Genomic DNA, 17,671 nt, shown 5'->3' on the forward strand with positions numbered 1-17,671 from the left:
TTCACAGGCTGAATCCGATTTCTGGAATAAGGAGTATGACCACGAAGCTGCCAAGAAAGCCAGGGCCAAAACGAAAGCCGTCAAGAAAGCCGCCAAGAAGAAGAAGAAGAAATTAACTGCTTCCGAGATGTTTGAACCGGACGACAGTTCTGAGTCAGAGATAGCCCTTGATTCCCTTGGCTCCTTTTTCAATTATCTTATTGACACTGATTATCATCAGGATGACACGGGGGCCAGTCAAGCGGTTGAAGAAGAGGTAACTATTATTTCCTCCGACTCAGAGCCTTTGCCAAGACACAAAATTCGATGGGTAACCCGCAAAGTAAGCTTTTCACACGCCTTAGCTTATTTGGATCCTCACTTTCTTTTGAAGCAACAACAGCACAAGAACCGGCGACAAACTCGGAACAACAGATGTGAAGAGCTATCCTCCGGCTTACCAAATACTCCAGCTCCGGGAAACGTCGAAATGAGATCCTTCCAAATTTAAACTCTTTTTATCCACTGGCGGGTCTCATTCGTCAGCCACTTAATTCTTTCGATTCAAACTATCAGGAGGCTTCTCGTTCTTCTTCCGGTGACTCATCTCAGACCCAGCTGCCTTCTTTCAAAATTGCCCCTGGGTAACAACAATTATTTTTTACTCTTTTACCTCCTTATGCTCTTATACTTGTACTGACCTCTCATAACACCTACAGAGGAAAAGCCAAGCCTAGCAAGAAGCCAAAGGTGACCAAGCCGGCTGAAGACCCCAAAGTCCAAGAACTGGAACAACAAATTCCAGTCTCTGACACCTTCGTGCCACAACCCGAGGAGCCTGTCCATGATGTTCCGCCAGAAATTCCTGACCTCTCCAGTGACCATACAAACCTCAATCCTTTGAACACTAAATCATCAAGCCCAATTAAACCGTCAGGAACACACGCCGACGATGTTGTGATCACTAGAACCGACTTCAAAGAACCGAGTCAACCTACTGTCTTGGCCAAGCACTCCGCCAAAGAGGAGTTCATTGAAAGGCGGAAAGTGAGATTTGATATCGCCAATTACTCTCAATTAAGTATCAGTGAAGTACTCTCTGGTTATCGCAACCAAGTGCATTCCAGCTGCGATCTTGAAATTGACATGGTGAAGCAGATGCATCAGAAATATGAGGTATGAACTCCGGCTTGATACATTATGCATATCCTGTTAGAACCCAAGTCTACTCTGTATGATAAGATTGAATATGCTATAGACTTAGAATAGCCATTAATATAAAAAGCATCTTTGGTAGAATCCTTCCAAGGCCGGCTTTCACCTTCAAAGTTAAACTTGGTCTTTAACAATTAACATTGCATCCGTAGCGCCCAAGGGCCAGTTTAATCAGCATGAATGGACCGATACTATTCACCATCGTTTACAAATGAAAGCTTACTTGTTAGCCCCCATGAACCGGTTGTGGTTGTTTGCAGCACAACCGGGTCACCATAAAGCAGTAAGAAATCAACTTTGCTTCCGTATCCCCCAGGTGGCGGCTTAATCCGTCATGAATAAGTTGAGACTAATCATTTTGTTTGAAATCAACCATCCAAGTTGTAGCCTTTGTAAAACGCATCACATCATTTGTCCAGGTCAGCCAATGGTTCTACCTTAGCAGAAGAGCAACATACATTAGCCCCCAAGTGCCAAGTGTAATATTTATATTGTGCTTGGGACTTAAAAAATTGTTCTTAAGAGCAAATATACATTAGCCCCCAAGTGCCAAGTACTCTTGCTTGCAAAGTGCTTGGGACTTATTCATATAAGCCGTTGTATAAAGAATTTTTTGGTACACATTAGCTCCCAAGTGCCAAGTGTTGTTGTTTGCAAAAGGCTTGGGACTTTTATTACTGTAACCCGAATATGAAATATAATTGTAAATCTTTGAATTTATAGGATGCCACTACTCAACTTTAATCGCAATTGGCTGACACAAAAACCTGACTGGAGCATCAAGAATCTGAGACCCGGAAGGCCGACTCTAAATTTCAATATAGTTTGGCTGAAACAGAAAAACTGAAGACCAGCTTTGATACTGAAAGAACCGCCTGGGCTAAGGAGAGAACTGCTCTGATACAGCGGGCTGAAAAGGCGGAATCTGCTCTTCAAGAGGTGACCACTGAGCTTACCGGTTTAAAACACCGTATATCCCAGATGGTGTCTGCTATCTTTGTTAAGCAGCTTGGCTAATGTCAAAATTGAGTTTTATCTTGAATGTTATAAACCATCTCTGATTAATCCATAATTATTATACAGGTCCCAGGAATAACAATCTTAGTCAAGAAATGCTTGTGAAGCTCAAGGCCGTATATACGCTTGTTGAACAGCTATATACCGGAACTCAGCACATGCTGGCCACGATTTCTCTAACTAATCAGGCTCCCACTCTGTTGAGTGACGTCTTGAAGAAACTTTCTGTTCTGCCTGCTAGGATTGAAGAGATAAAGTGGTCATCTGCAAGAGCCGGTGTTGTGATGGCCTTGAGCCCGGCTAAGGCATGGTTACCAGAGCTAGACCCGTCCGAGGTAGCTACTGGATACCCAAGCTTGAAAGAAGATGGCGCTACTTTTGACCAAAAAGACTTCGTCACCTGTGTGAAGGAAATACGTCCTCTAGCGACTCTGATTGTTGTTGAGACAAATCTATCAAAATATCAGCCGGCTTATGATACAGAAATCAGAAGATGCCCGCGCCGGCTTATAAAGTGATGGATCTGATTCCCCCAATCTGTAAGCATACTTTCGCCCCTGAAGTTGATCTGTCCGACCTTATAGATGATGAAGCTGAATTCCAAGCCTTGTGTGGCATTTATTAGTCATCACCAAACTTCCAAACGGCGGAGGAGGATGAAGAACTGGAGAAGGATGATCCAGAAGTTTCAAGCCGTCAAGGCCAAGAAGATTAACCCGCTGGGCGGTTCAAATATTTGATCTTCTGAAAAAATACTTGATCTTTTTGGTTCACTGAGTCATGTAATAGGCTAGTGAAACTTTGATCTGTCGTGCCATCGTGCACGTTTTTGTTTTGCACAACTGCTGATCCGCCAGCTGAAAAACTACCACTTTATGCTTATGATAGCGTCGATTTATGTAGATCAAATTTAACAATACCCGGCACACAAATAAATCACAAGTGCCCTGGCGGTTCACCGCGGGGCGGGTTACAGTACCCCGTATTAAACCACTGGGGACAAATAGTCCATAACTAGGGCCGGTATAACCACAATCTTTATATAATTTTTAATAAAATATCATACCTGTAGTGCTTGATCACACTGCCGGCTTATCATACCAGTGCAGTAAGGGTGACAACCCAAAGATTGAATACATAATGCCTTGTTTAATATACTGCCGGCTTACAATGCCTTATACAACAAAGGGCAATATCCCAAGTCTGAATACGACCTATGTTTGAACAGGAAGCCCCCAAATGACCTTGAGAGGTCTTTAACGACCTTGATTCGAATACGATCCAAGTTGGACCCAAAAGGGGTTAAGCTATGATTCGGATACGATCAAGAAGCCCCCTAATGAGTTTGGCCTTGAGTCGATCAAGAGGGTTACGACAGCTATGTTCTCTTTGGTTCGAATACGACCTATGTTTGAATAGGAAGCCCCCAAGTGACCATGAGGTTTACAGCTAGATTCGAATACGATCATGAGCCGGACCAAAAGGATTAAGCTAGATTCGGATACGATCAGCCTCCTAATGGTCATTTTAAACAATGAAAAAAAAAATATGATCATTGAAAGGGAAAAAGACAGAGGTCCTGCTTTATTACTTATCATAATATATACAACGTCAAAGTATGTACATGACGAGAGCTGGTGGCTTAGGTATAGTATGGCCGAAGTTGAGCAATGTTCCATGGTCAGCGGGTCTCCTCCGCCAACTTACGTGAGTCTTTATGCTCTCGAACGTCAATGAGGTAATATGACCCATTGTTTAAGTTCTTGCTGAACACACAGGGTCCTTCCCAAGGCGGGGATAGCTTGTGTGCATCAGACAGATCCTGGATGAGCCAGAGCACCAGGTCATCTTCTTAAAAGGTCCTGGACTTAACCCGGCGACTGTGATAACGACGCAGGTCCTGTTGATAAATTGCTGATCGAGCCACTGCCAAATCTCTCTCCTCATCTAACAAGTCAAGTGCATTCTGTCGGGCTTGTTCATTATCAGCTTCAACATAAGCCTCCACGCGAGGCGAGTCATGAGGATGTCACTAGGCAGCACCGCTTCTGCCCCATAAACCATGAAGAAAGGTGTATAACATGTAGACCTATTAGGAGTGGTATTAATGCTCCACAACACCGAAGGTAATTCCTCTACCCAACAACCCGGCGTCCGCTGTAAGGGAACCATAAGCTGGGGCTTGAGACCTTTTAGGATTTCCTGATTTGCTCTCTCAGCTTGACCATTGGATTGGGGGTGAGCTATTGAAGAAACATCAAGCCAGACATGCCCACGTTGACAAAACTCCTCCATACCACCTTGGGACAAATTCGTGCCATTGTCGGTTATAATGCTGTGTGGAAAACCAAAGTGAAAAATCACCTTTTTCATGAACTGAACCGCCGTGGCCGCATCACACTTGCTCGCTGGCTCTGCCTCAACCCACTTCGTGAATTTGTCAACTGCCACCAAAAGATGTGTCTTTTTATATTTGAACCTTTTGAAAGGCCCAACCATGTCAAGCCCCCAGACTGCAAACGGCCAAGTGATTGGAATCATCTACAACTCTTGAGCTGGCACGTGGGCTCGTCGTGCAAATTTTTGACATCCATCACACCTACTGACCAGCTCCTCCGCATTAGCGTGAGCCGTTAGCCAGTAAAAAGCATGACGAAAAGCTTTGGCCACAAGAGACTTTGATCCGGCGTGATGACCACAATCCCCTTCATGGATCTCACGAAGAATTTATTGACCTTCTTCAGGAGAAACACAGTGTTGAAACGCTCCAGTGACGCTGCGATGATACAACTCACCGTCAGAAATTGTCATTGACTTGGACCGCCAGGTTATCTGTCGGGCTAGGGTCTCATCCTCTGGCAACTCGCCCCGGGTCATATAAGCCAAGAACGGTATTGTCCAATCTGGAATGACATGAAGAGCCGCTACTAACTGTGCCTCCGGGTCAGGAATGGCCAAATCTTCCTCTATAGGCAACTTAACAGACGGGTTATGTAAACATCCAAAAAGGTGTAATCCACAGACATACATCAGGTGCCGTTCTTTTTGAGCACAAGCACCGGGTTAGCCAACCACTCCGGCTGAAAAACTTCAACAATGAACCCGGCCACCAAGAGCCGGGCCACCTCTTCTCCAATCGACTTGCGCCTTTCCTCATTAAACTGTCGAAGAAACTGTTTGACCGACTTAAATCTCGGATCAATATTGAGTGTTCTCAGCGAGTTCTCTTGGGACACCCGGCATGTCAGAAGGCTTCCATGCAAAGATGTCCCGGTTCTCACAGATGAACTCGATGAGCGCGCTTTCCTATTTTGGATCCAAGTTGGCACTGATAATGAACAGTTTGGATGAGTCGCCAGGCACAAAGTCTACCGTTTTAGTGTCATCAGCTGACTTGAATTTCAACACTGGTTCATGTTCCGTGGTTGGCTTCTTCAAAGACATCATGTCTACCGGTTCAACATTGTCTTTATAAAACTTTAATTCCTCTATTGCACAAACAGACTCAGCATAAGCAGCATCACCTTCTTCACATTCTAGGGCTATTTTCCGGCTTCCATGTACTGTGATGGTGCCTTTATAACCCGGCATCTTGAGCTGCAGATATACATAACACGGTCGGGCCATGAATTTGGCATAGGTCGGCCGTCCAAACAGGGCATGATATGGGCTTTTGATCTTAACCACTTCAAAAGTTAACTTCTCAGCCCTAGAATTGTATTCATCCCCAAAGGCTACTTCCAGCTCAATCTTTCCAACTCGGTATGCCGATTTACCAGGTACAACACCATGAAAAATAGTGTTGGACTGTTTAAGACTCTTGTCAGTCAATCCCATGCGACGAAACATCTCATAATAGAGGATGTTGATGCTACTGCCTCCGTCCATGAGCACCTTAGTAAACTTATATCCACCAACCTGAGGCTCCACCACCAAAGCCAAGTGAGTCGGATTATCAACCCGGGGAGGGTGATCATCCCTACTCCACACAATAGGATGTTCTGACCATCTCAAATAACGTGGAACCGCCCACTCAACAGTGTTTACAACCCTTTTATGAAGTTTCTGGTCCCTCTTGCACAAACTAGTGGTAAATACGTGGTATTGCTCGCTGTTCAGCTGTTTTGGGTTACTTTGATACTCGGACTGCTGCTGCTGTTGCTGCTGATTACTTTGGCCGGGCTGCTAATTATAACCACCTTGGTTACCCGGATGACCCTGGCCGTGAAAGCCGCCTCCGCCTGAGCCGGCGCCCGGGCCGTGAAAGTCGCCTCCGCCTAAACCGCCGCCAGGACCGTGGTTACCATCAAACATGTTGGAATTTTTAAACGCCTTCATGATCGTACAATCCTTCCACAAATGGGTAGCTGGCTTCTCCCGGGTGCCGTGTCTAGGACAAGGTTCATTCAATAGTTGTTCCAGGGTGGGACCTGACCCACCTGACCCAGGAGGTGGCCTCCCCTTGCGCTGTTGGTTGTTGCCATGTGTATTGGTGTTAGCCACGAACTCGTCAGCCTTACGTTTATTACCTCCTTGATTCGCCGGGTTATGCTGGTGGCCCTTGCCATTACCGTTCTTTTTCCCTTCCCTGCCTTCTCTTCATCAGACGTGGGATCCTTGGTACTATCTGAATCAGCATACTTGACCAGAGCCGCCATCAACTGGCCCATGTCATGACAATCCGCTTGAGCCGCCCCAGCTTCTGCTTCAGAGGTTCAAAACGGCAATTTTTCTCCAACATTAAGACCGCAGAGCCGGCATCCATCTTACTAGATGAATGTATTATATCCTTGACCCAGCGCACCCAATGGGTCGTGGACTCACCCTCCTCTTGCTTAAAGTTGGTCAAGTCCACGATTGACATGGGTTGCTTACAGGTGTCTTTGAAGTTCTGAATGAACCGGGCTTTTAACTCCACCCATGAGCCAATGGAGTTGGGTGGCAACCCTTTCAACCAAGTGCGAGTTGTTCCATCCAACATCATAGTGAAATATTTAGCCATTATTGCGTCGCTGACCTCCAATAGCTCCATCGCCATCTCATAACTTTCAATCCATGCCCTAGGCTGCAAATCGGCCGTGTAATTAGGCACCTTACGAGGCCCCTTAAAATCTTTTGGCAAGCGCTCATTATGTAGAGCCGGCACCAAGCAAGGGACACCTCCTGTCCTTGTGGCCACTCCTGCCTCGACAGAAGTTGCTGGATAAACCGGAAAAGCTTGATGAGCCACCTGCTCAGCTGCCAGTTGAACCGCCCGCTCAGCCTCCTGACGGATCCTCTCCTAATCCGCTAAGTTAAAAGCTCCGTCCTGCGTTGGGTCATGCCTGCGTGGTTGGTTACAGCGTTGGGCATTGCTTGGCATAGCTACTGAATCCATATGCCTGCTATAGCTCGGGCTCCGGCTTGGGCGAGGAGTTGAATGGATCATGTCTCGACTATAAGAATATGCATCCTGCTGCGCCAGGGCTGTCTGAAGAAGTTCTCTGACCCTTCGTGTTTCGATTGTCGTTGGAGACTCGCCTTCCATTGGGAGAGCCGCCAGACGGGCCGACACAGCAATTAAATTCTCCAACGGGTTAGAGAAGTGACCTGGTGGTACTGGCGTGTAATGAGGCGGAGTTGTATTCACACGGGGTGGTTCCATGGCCCTTGGCTGAACCGGCACCCCCGCCCCGGGTGGTGTGATCCGGTTTGCCTCTGGCGGGTTGCTGGGACCGGCCCTGGGTGTGTGGAAAAGGTTCCTGGGATCGTAAGCCAGAGGCAGGCGTGACTGAGTTTTCTGGTGTCTTCTCCTCATGACCTCGTTTGACGCGTTCAGATCCATCGAGAGCCAGAAAGTCTCCGCTTGAAGCTGCTGAGTACGAGCATCCGAACTCGCCTGCTCCGCAACCATCCTGACTTCTTCTGCTGCTAAATTTTCCTTGGCCTGTGCCATCTCTTCGCGTAGTCGTACCACCTCCGCGTCATGCTGAGCCTTATCCACCGGCTCCACTACAGCAGTTAACAGAGCCGTCATCTTATCCATGAGGTATGTTAGCACCTGAGCCGGAGGGCGCGCAGGGTCTCCTGACCCGGCTACTGCCGACCCGGTGGTTATTGCTGCCGCAGCTGTAGAGTTCTGCCCGGGTTGAGTGCAAGCCATGAAGACTCTGGCTCGATTTGGCGACTCAGAGGGGTCCGGAATACTGCTGCAATCGGAACAGCCCCCGAGCACGCCATCTTGTAGCTGATACAAAGAATCTGTCTCGCATGTTGATGACGTAGCGTCAGAACAGATGGTTGTCTCACCACTGTCTATCGATCCTTCAGAAAACTCCCCTCCATGGGAGCGACCCACGAAGGGGCGCCTCATGGAAGGTTGAGCCCGGGCGGGTCTCGCTCACTGAGCCGTCTCGATGAGGTCGGTGCAGATGTCCGGCTCAAGGCCCGGCTCGCCGATCCGGCCGATGAAGACATGTATTCCGCCGAAGGGGACCCGGTACCCATACTCAATTGAGCCGGCGTCAGGGCCCCAGCCTTCGTCGTTGATGTAGAGCTTGCCGCGACGACTCTTGGTCATCCGGCCCACAACGTATCCCTTGAGCCCTTTGAAATTGCCCTTCAAGAACTCAAATCCACCGTGCGCCGGCCCCACGGTGGGCGCCAACTGTCGTGGAATTGTCATGGCAGATGTCCTAGCGAAAGGACTTAGTCGTAGGGCCATCGCAACTAGGAAGCTTAAAGGGGTTAATCGGGACAAAGGACATGAGATGTTTATACTGGTTCGGCCATTTACGGTGAAGGTACGGCCTAGTCCAGTTGATGTTGTATTGCTAGGTTTCGATGACCAAGGAGCGAATCCGCTTGCTTGGCTATCGATCTGCTGATTCTTTTTTCTAAGCCGCCGCCGGGTCATCCCCTTATATACACGGGTTGACGCCTGGCGGCTTACAGAGTCCCAGCCGGCTCATAAAACGTGTTCGGCTCGGTGACTTCTTTTATATGCCTTTCTTTACAAGTCTTTCTCTACATATGGTGGTTCACAATATTGGGCCTTAAGCCTCCTCTGGGCTTAGGCCTTCTATAAGTCTCAATAAACTATCACCTTGAATATTACTGGGCTTCTTTTCATAACCCGCCATTGGGGTTGACCCGGCCCCTCCTGGGCGGGTCATACCTGGTAGTTATATCCCCAACAGAACCCGAAATCAAATCTGTTGAAATTAACGACAAATTGTCCATGAAACTCGTACCTACACCAAATTCCCATCATGTTAGAGGTTCTAGAACATCCAGTGAATGCATTAAACTTGTAAACAAACACAAGTTCATCCGCCCCGAGAGTGAATCCGCCAAAATGCAAACTTATGACTAAAAACGAGCATTTAGATGCAGGTATGGGTATCTGGATTACAATCACATCCCAGACAACATTACTGACCGGAATAATTCGCGTGGGAAGCCACGGTTGCGAAGATAGCCCAAAGTTCGGGTTCGTACACAGAGAAGTCCAGGCGCGTTACTCGGGAAGTTCAGGTTGTGATCAGAAGATTATTCTGATCCCATGATCAGAATAGTGTTTATGTATATATATATATGTTGTTGTTGTTCTAAGAATGATCATGATGCCCTCATGTCCGTATTTTATTTTATCGACACATCTATCTCTAAACATGTGGACATATTTTTCGTTATCGGCTTTCGCTTGAGGACAAGCTGAAAGTTTGGATCGAACTTCTTGCCTAATGAGGCTGACGGCTTCATGTTAAGTAGATGGGAAGATCCCACGATACAGAGTCGGTTCAGCAATACAAGATCTGGACGAACAAGGAAACTAGAGAGAGTCCGAACCAACTACTAAAATGTAGCTAGAGTCCTGATACAAGACGTAATTTAACATCCTCCCTTAATCACAACCTTGACAAGTTGAGATTATGCTTGAATGACTCAAAACTTCTAGTAGGCAAAGCTTTTGTAAGACCATCTGCAATCTGATCCCTTGAATGTACAAATCTTATCTCTAGCTGTTTGTTGGCAACTCTTTCTCTGACGAAATGAAAGTCTATCTCAATGTGTTTTGTTCTTGCATGGAAGACTGGATTTGAATAAAGATAAGTGGCACCAAGATTGTCACACCATAGACATGGAGACTGAGTTTGCCTTACACCAAGTTCCTTAAGCATAGACTACACCCAAATAATTACCGTTGTAGCATTAGCCGAAGCTTTATACTCTGCTTTTGTACTTGACCTTGAGACAGTAGCATGTTTCTTCGCACACCAGGAGATCAAATTTGGCCCATAAAATATTGCAAATCCTCTGGTTGACCTTCTATCATCTGGATAACCTGCCCAGTCTGAATCAGAAAAAGCACTGACAAGTGTGGAAGATGACTTGCTGAACGTTAGGCCAATGTCTGGAGCATTTTTCACATATCTTAAGATATGCTTTGCAGCTGTCCAATGAGTTGTAGTAGGTGCATGAAGAAACTGACACACTTTATTCACAGCAAAGGAAATATCAGGACGGGTAAGAGTCAAGTACTGAAGGGCACCTACTATACTTCTGTATCTGGTGCTATCCTCTTGATTCAAGAGCTCTCCTTCTGCAAGTGACAACTGTTCTGTACTGGACAAAGGTGTTGGTGATGGTTTGCAAGCTTGCATGCCAACTCTAGTCAGAAGATCAGTTGCATATTTTTCCTGAGAAAGATGAAGACCTTCTCTAGTTTTCTTCACTTCAACGCCAAGGAAGAAGTGCAAGTCTCCTAAATCCTTGAGAGCAAATTCTGAGTTTAGATCTTTTAGCAGCCCTGTCACTACCTCATTTGATGAGCTTGTAACAATGATATCATCAACATATATAAGCACAAATATAGATGTATTTGACTTATTATAAATAAACAAGGAAGTATCGGACTTGGAAGGAGCAAAACCAAGTTTTTGTAGCTTTAAACTCAACCGAGAATACCAAGCCCTCGGAGCTTGCTTCAGACCATACAATGCATTGTCAAGTTTGCACACATGAAAAGGTGCATTTCTGTCATCAAAACTAGGTGGTTGTCTCATATACACTTCCTCTTCCAGAACACCATGAAGAAACTCATTCTGCACATCTAGCTGTCTCAGACTCCAACCCCTGGACACAGCAATGGATAGGACAAGATGGATGGTAGCGGCTTTAACAACTGGACTAAATGTGTCCTCATAATCGATGCCATATCTTTGTTTGAAACCTTTAGCAACGAGTCTGGCCTTATAACGGTCTATAGTTCCATCCGAATTCTTCTTAATCCTGTAAACCCACTTGCAGTCGATCAAATTTTTCCCTCTGTGTGGGGGTACCAAATGCCATGTTTTATTTTTTTGAAGTGCCAAATATTCCTCCTCCATGGCCTTTTTCCACCGCGTGTCACCAAATGCTTCCTCAAGATTAACTAGTTCTCCTGTCGAACATGCTAAGCCGAATTTAGTAATATGCTTGTAATTTACGGGTTTGATCACTCCCTTTTGTAGCTGTGTACGTGCTAGTTCAGAAGGAGCAACAGAAATAGCAGGCATAGAAGATCCTGGAGCATGCACAGCTGATCAGGGCAGCTCCACCGATCCTTCGGTGTCCCCTACAGTGCCCGATCCCGAGGGAATCTCGCTAGACGACGGAGACATGCATGGATCTTCTGTGGCCGAGGCTGTAACATATTGCTGCAGAATATGCGTAGAATTTCCCGGCTCCTCGTGACGAGCCAATGATCCCGCATCTGGCGCAGCGCGTCCACTGGACCCGACAGGACCTATCATGGGCTCCAAGATGGGCCCCGAACGGGCCGAGGGAATGGCAGCCCACCGAGTGTACACCCGCGGTTCGTCCGTGAAGCGCGAGACGACCTGAGGGAGGTTGTGATGCCGCATGTCAGATGGGGATTAACGCGGTCTAGCGCTAGCGGTCTTCTCGAGATTGGTTTCTGATCGCAAGGAAGATTCTTCTGCTTGCTGCTGCTACAATCCCGAGATGGATTTTGCGCCAGTCCTATTCCCTGGTGGAACACACATGCGATAATGCTGATTTTGGACCAGATTTGAACCATTTTCTTCACCGTTTCTTTCTGCATCTGTGGTATACGTTCCTGTAGTATCTACAACATCATGCAACTCATAACCAGGGTTAGCAGAGTTAGTCAATTGATCATTCAAATTATCATCACCCCCTTGATCAATGCCGGTTAAGTGAGATGGAAGAAGCAATATTTCTTTGCGAAGAAGAGCACCAACATTAGGATGAAGGTGTTCAAAAGGAAAATTTTCTCGTCAAAGACAACATCACGAGAAATATAGACGCGTCCGGTAGGAACATCAAGGCACTTTACTCCTTTGTGTTGGGCACTATAACCAAGAAAAACACACTGTTTGGAACGAAACATGAGTTTTTGATTATCTTATGGACGAAGATTAGGCCAACATGCACATCCAAAAACACGAAGGGGTGTATAATTTGGTTTGACATGAAAAAGTCTTTCTAATGGTGTTTCATTCTGGATAACACGACTAGGGAGCATGTTGATAAGATGAACAGCAGTGAGGAAAGCTTCATCCCAAAAGTTTAACGGCATGGAAGCACCGGCTAGAAGGGCTAGACCTATGTCAACAATGTGTCGATGCTTGCGTTCGGCAGAACCATTTTGTTGATGAGCATGAGGGCATGAGACATGATGAGAAATACCAATTTGCTGGAAAAAGGAATTTAACTTCTCATATTCGCTACCCCAATCAGATTAGACGACAATAATTTTACGGTCAAATTTGCGTTCAACAAGTGTTTGAAAATTATGAAAAACTTGAAATACATCGGACCGTTTCTTGAGAAGATAGATCCACGTGTATTTGCTATAATCATCAACGAAACTAACATAATAAGTATGACGACCAATAGAAGTAGGGGCAGGACCCCACACATCAGAAAAGATAAGTTGCAATGGCTGAGTAGAAATACTAGTGGAAATAGGATATGGAAACTGATGAGACTTAGCTCTCTGACATGAATCACAAATAGTGTCACTACTATGCTCACCAACAAACAGGAGCTTTTTATTTCTAAGAACTTGTTGAACTACAATAAATGAAGGATGTCCTAAATGTGCATGCCACCGCTCCGATGAAAGTTTAATGATTCCATATGCTTGTTTATTTGAGCTTCTAAACCGGGGAATCAACGGATATAGTCCTTGTATGCATCTACCTCGATGAAGAATTTTCCTCGTGACCTGATCCTGATTCAAAAAGAAATAGGGATGAAATTCTAAAAATACTTTGTTATCAAGGGCAATGCGATGAACAGAGAGTAAATTCTTCGAGGCGCGAGGTATATGCAAAAAATTTCTAACATGTATATCTTTGTGTGGGGTTTTGATAATAGAATGACCAGTATGACTTATCCGCATACCTGTCCCGTTGGCGGTGTGGACTTGATCATGGTCGTGGTATTTCTCATGCATAGTCACTTTTTCTAGCTCGCTAGTGATGTGATCTGTAGCACCTTGTCAACATACCAATTTGTATCGACTCCATAAGAGCCATCTGCAGTTGCAGCAACTCGTTTTCTTTGATAATTGTTGTCCTCGGCATAGCGCCAGTTGCAATCCTTGGCAATATGATTAGTTTTCTTGCATATTTGGTAGGGCCCAAACTAATCAAATTCAAGCCCACGCGATGTATTGTTGTTACCAGATTGTCCTCCTTGGCGGCCCCTATTGTTGGAGTAGAAGGGACGACCATTGCCGGAGCGGTTGTTACCACCATCGCCGTTGTAGGCACCATAGCCAGAGCTGCCTCCTTGCTGGTTGTTGTAGCCACCACCTCCTCCTTGCTGGTAGCCACCACCGTCGCCACCGTGCTGATTGTAGTTGTTGCCACCGCCGCGTTGTCCACCATAGTTGTTGCGCGGTTGGCCACGGTTGCCCTTGGGACCACGACCACCATGTGAAGCAGCATTAGCTGAGGACTTGAAATTGCCGGCGGCGCCCTGGAACAGCTCCACCCTCTGATCAAAGTTGGACATGAGGGCGAAGAGGGTGTCGAGGGAGATGGGCTCGGTGCGGATGTCAAGGGCGGAAATCAGCGGCTGGTACTCCATATCCAGCCCGGAGAGGATGTGAGACATCAGCTCCTCGTCACCGAGAGGACTGCCAGCAGTCGCTAGCTCATCAGCCAGCAACCTCATATGGGCAAAGTAAGTTGCCATGTTCTGGTTCCCCTTCTGCGCGTTGGTGAGGGTGACCCGAAGATGATTTATCTTGCTGCGTGATGTAGACGAGAACATGTTGGCGAGGTAGGTCCAGAGGTCGTGTGTCGTGGGGATCGACACCACTTGGATTAGTACCTCCTTTGTCAGATTATTGAGAAGATACCCAAGCATGAGCTGGTCTTAGCGAACCCAAATCGCGTGCTCGGGGTTTGGGTGGTGATGTCCTTGCCGTCCTTGTCCTTGGAGGCAAGAACCTTGGGCGGCTCGGCATCTGATCCATCGAGGAGACCATAGAGGCCGGCGCTGTGAACCTGAGGAAGGATCTGTGCGTGCCAGAGGATATAATTATGTCGGGTCAGTTTTTCTGTAACCTGGGTGGAAAGCACAGCGGTGAAGGAAGAAGATGACATGGCTGGGTGGAGGTTTTGGTGTCTCGGGGTGTTTGCTAGATGCGATGGAAGAGCCTAGCTCTGATTACCATGAAAGTTTGGATCGAACGTCTTGCCTAACGAGGCTGACGGCGTCATGTTAAATAGATGGGAAGATCCCACGATACAGAGTCGGTTCAGCATTACAAGATCTGGACGAACAAGGAAACTAGAGAGAGTCCGAACCAACTACTAAAACGTAGCTAGAGTCCTGATACAAGACGTAATTTAACACAAGCGAGGTCTAAGCTTGGGGGAGTTGATACGTCCATTTTGCATCATACTTTTATATCGATATTTATTGCGTTATGGGTTGTTATTACACATTATGTCACAATACTTATGCCTATTCTCTATTATTTACAAGGTTTACATGAAGAGGGAGAATGCCGACAACTGGAATTCCGGGCTGAAAAGGAGCAAATATTATAGACCTGTTCTGCACAACTCCAAAAGTCCTGAAACTCCATGGAAGTCAGTTTTGGAAAATATATAAAACATATTGGGCCAAGAAAGCACCAGAGGGGGCCACCCACCATCCGCGAGGGTGGGGGCGCGCCCTACCCCCCTAGGCGCGCCCCCTGTCTTGTGGGCCCCCTGGCAGACCTCCGGTGCCCATTTTTTGCTATATGAAGTCTTTCGCCCTGGAAAAAATTAGAAGCAAGCTTTCGGGACGAAGTGCCACCGCCACGACGCGGAACCAATCTAGGGCTCCGGCGGAGCTGTTCTGCCGGGGAAGCATCCCTCCGGGAGGGGGAAATCATCACCATCATCATCACCATCGATCCTCTCATTGGGAGGGGGTCAATCTCCATCAACATCTTCATCATCACCATCTCCTCTCAAACCCTAGTTCATCTCTTGTATCCAATATTTGTTCCAAAACCTCAGATTGGTACCTGTGGGTTGCTAGTAGTGTTGATTACTCCTTTTAGTTGATGCTAGTTGGTTTATTTGGTGGAAGATCATATGTTCAGATCCTTTATGCATATTAATACCCCTCTGATTATGAACATGAATATGATTTGTGAGTAGTTACGTTTGTTCTTCAGGACATGGGAGAAGTCTTGTTATAAGTAGTCATGTGAATTTGGTATTCGTTCGATATTTTGATGAGATGTATGTTGTCTTTCCTCTAGTGGTGTCATGTGAACGTAGAATACATGACACTTCACCATTATTTGGGCCTAGGGGAAGGCATTGGGAAGTAATAAGTAGATGATGGGTTGCTAGAGTGACAGAAGCTTAAACCCTAGTTTATGCGTTGCTTCGTAAGGGGCTGATTTGGATCCATATGTTTCATGCTATGGTTAGGTTTACCTTAATACTTCTTTTGTAGTTGCGGATGCTTGCAAGAGGGGTTAATCATAAGTGGGATGCTTGTCCAAGTAAGGGTAGTACCCAAGCACCGGCCCACCCACATATCAAATTATCAAAGTAACGAACGCGAATCATATGAGCGTGATGAAAACTAGCTTGATAATAATTCCCAACTGTCCTCGGGAGCGTTTTCCTTTATATAAGAGTTTGTCCAGGCTTGTCCTTTGCTACAAAAAGGATTGGGCCACCTTGCTGCACCTTGTTTACTTTTATTACTTGTCACCCATTAGGAATTACCTTATCACAAAACTATTTGTTACCGATAATTTCAGTGCTTGCTGAGAATACCTTACTGAAAACTCATTTCCTTCTGCTCCTCGTTGGGTTCGACACTCTTACTTATCGAAAGGACTACGATAGATCCCCTATACTTGTGGGTCATCAGGCCTTGATCCGCCTTTGGGCTTTAAACCCTCTGCTTCCTAAACCACTATCTTCTACCTCTTCATGGGCTTTACATTGATGAACCGCCATTGGGGTGACCCGGCCCCTCCTGGGCGGGTCATGCCTAATAGTCATATCCCCAACACTAGGCCCCAGGTTGATTTGAACTTGTTCATGTCAATCTTCAACACTTAGAAAAAATCCTTCTTTGTTTGTTTGCGAGATATTGTAACCCACCATGACGTCATCTCCTGGAATTACGGAAACCCGCCATGACGTCATCTGTCATTAATTTTGCATGATACCCGGCATATCTTAACAAATCCTTATCTTTAATAACCATCCCGAAAATCGAGGCATCCAAGCGGCTAGATAATCATTCTTTGGCCTCCTCATTTTTCATGCCCTCCAGTTACCCCTTCCCTTATAAATAGGGTTAGGCAGCCTTTTCATTTCCTCCCTTTTCCTTCTCGTCTTCATCCTCTCTCTTCACGACGCGTCTGCATGCCTGAGCACCGCCGCCGTCGAGCTCATCGGCTTCCTCGACCCAGGCCGCTGCGTCAACATGAACGAGACCAAAGAAAATGCGGCACCTCTCCATTACTCAGTGGATCCAGTAAGTACCTCTCCTTTCTCCGTTGTAGATCTCCATCAGGGTTTTCTGAAGTTCTTCGGAGTTCATCGTCGTTCTTCATCATACCTCGGCTTGATCCTTTCTTCAATCCAAAAATGACCCTTGGAGTATGCGGAAACTGTTTCTGCACCTTCTCTTAATCACTGAATATACTTCTTAGATGCAGAAATCTTGTCAATATGCTAGTTCTTCCAGTGTTGCGGTATTTAGGCTTTGATTTATTTTCTTTTTTCAAACAGCATTAGATCGAATTTAGTTGATCCAGTCTGTAAAACATGTTATCCAACACTTAGTAGATTTCACTCTTGATAGATCTTAAACACCATTATAGTCATGGCGGCTTACATCACCAGTTACACCTAGTCATATGTCATTAGGCCCCATTTAAGCCGCCAATCTGAATATATACTGCAACATT

At 46.1% G+C, this 17,671-nt stretch overlaps 1 pseudogene; it reads right to left on the bottom strand.

Moving 5' to 3' along the window:
- Positions 1-14,270: 14,270 nt before the first annotated feature.
- LOC119304635 lies at positions 14,271-14,364 on the bottom strand (annotated as a pseudogene).
- Between the last annotated feature and the right edge of the window lie 3,307 nt (positions 14,365-17,671).

Source organism: Triticum dicoccoides, chromosome 5A (genome assembly GCF_002162155.2).
Source record: "Triticum dicoccoides isolate Atlit2015 ecotype Zavitan chromosome 5A, WEW_v2.0, whole genome shotgun sequence".
Taxonomy (NCBI): domain Eukaryota; kingdom Viridiplantae; phylum Streptophyta; class Magnoliopsida; order Poales; family Poaceae; genus Triticum; species Triticum dicoccoides.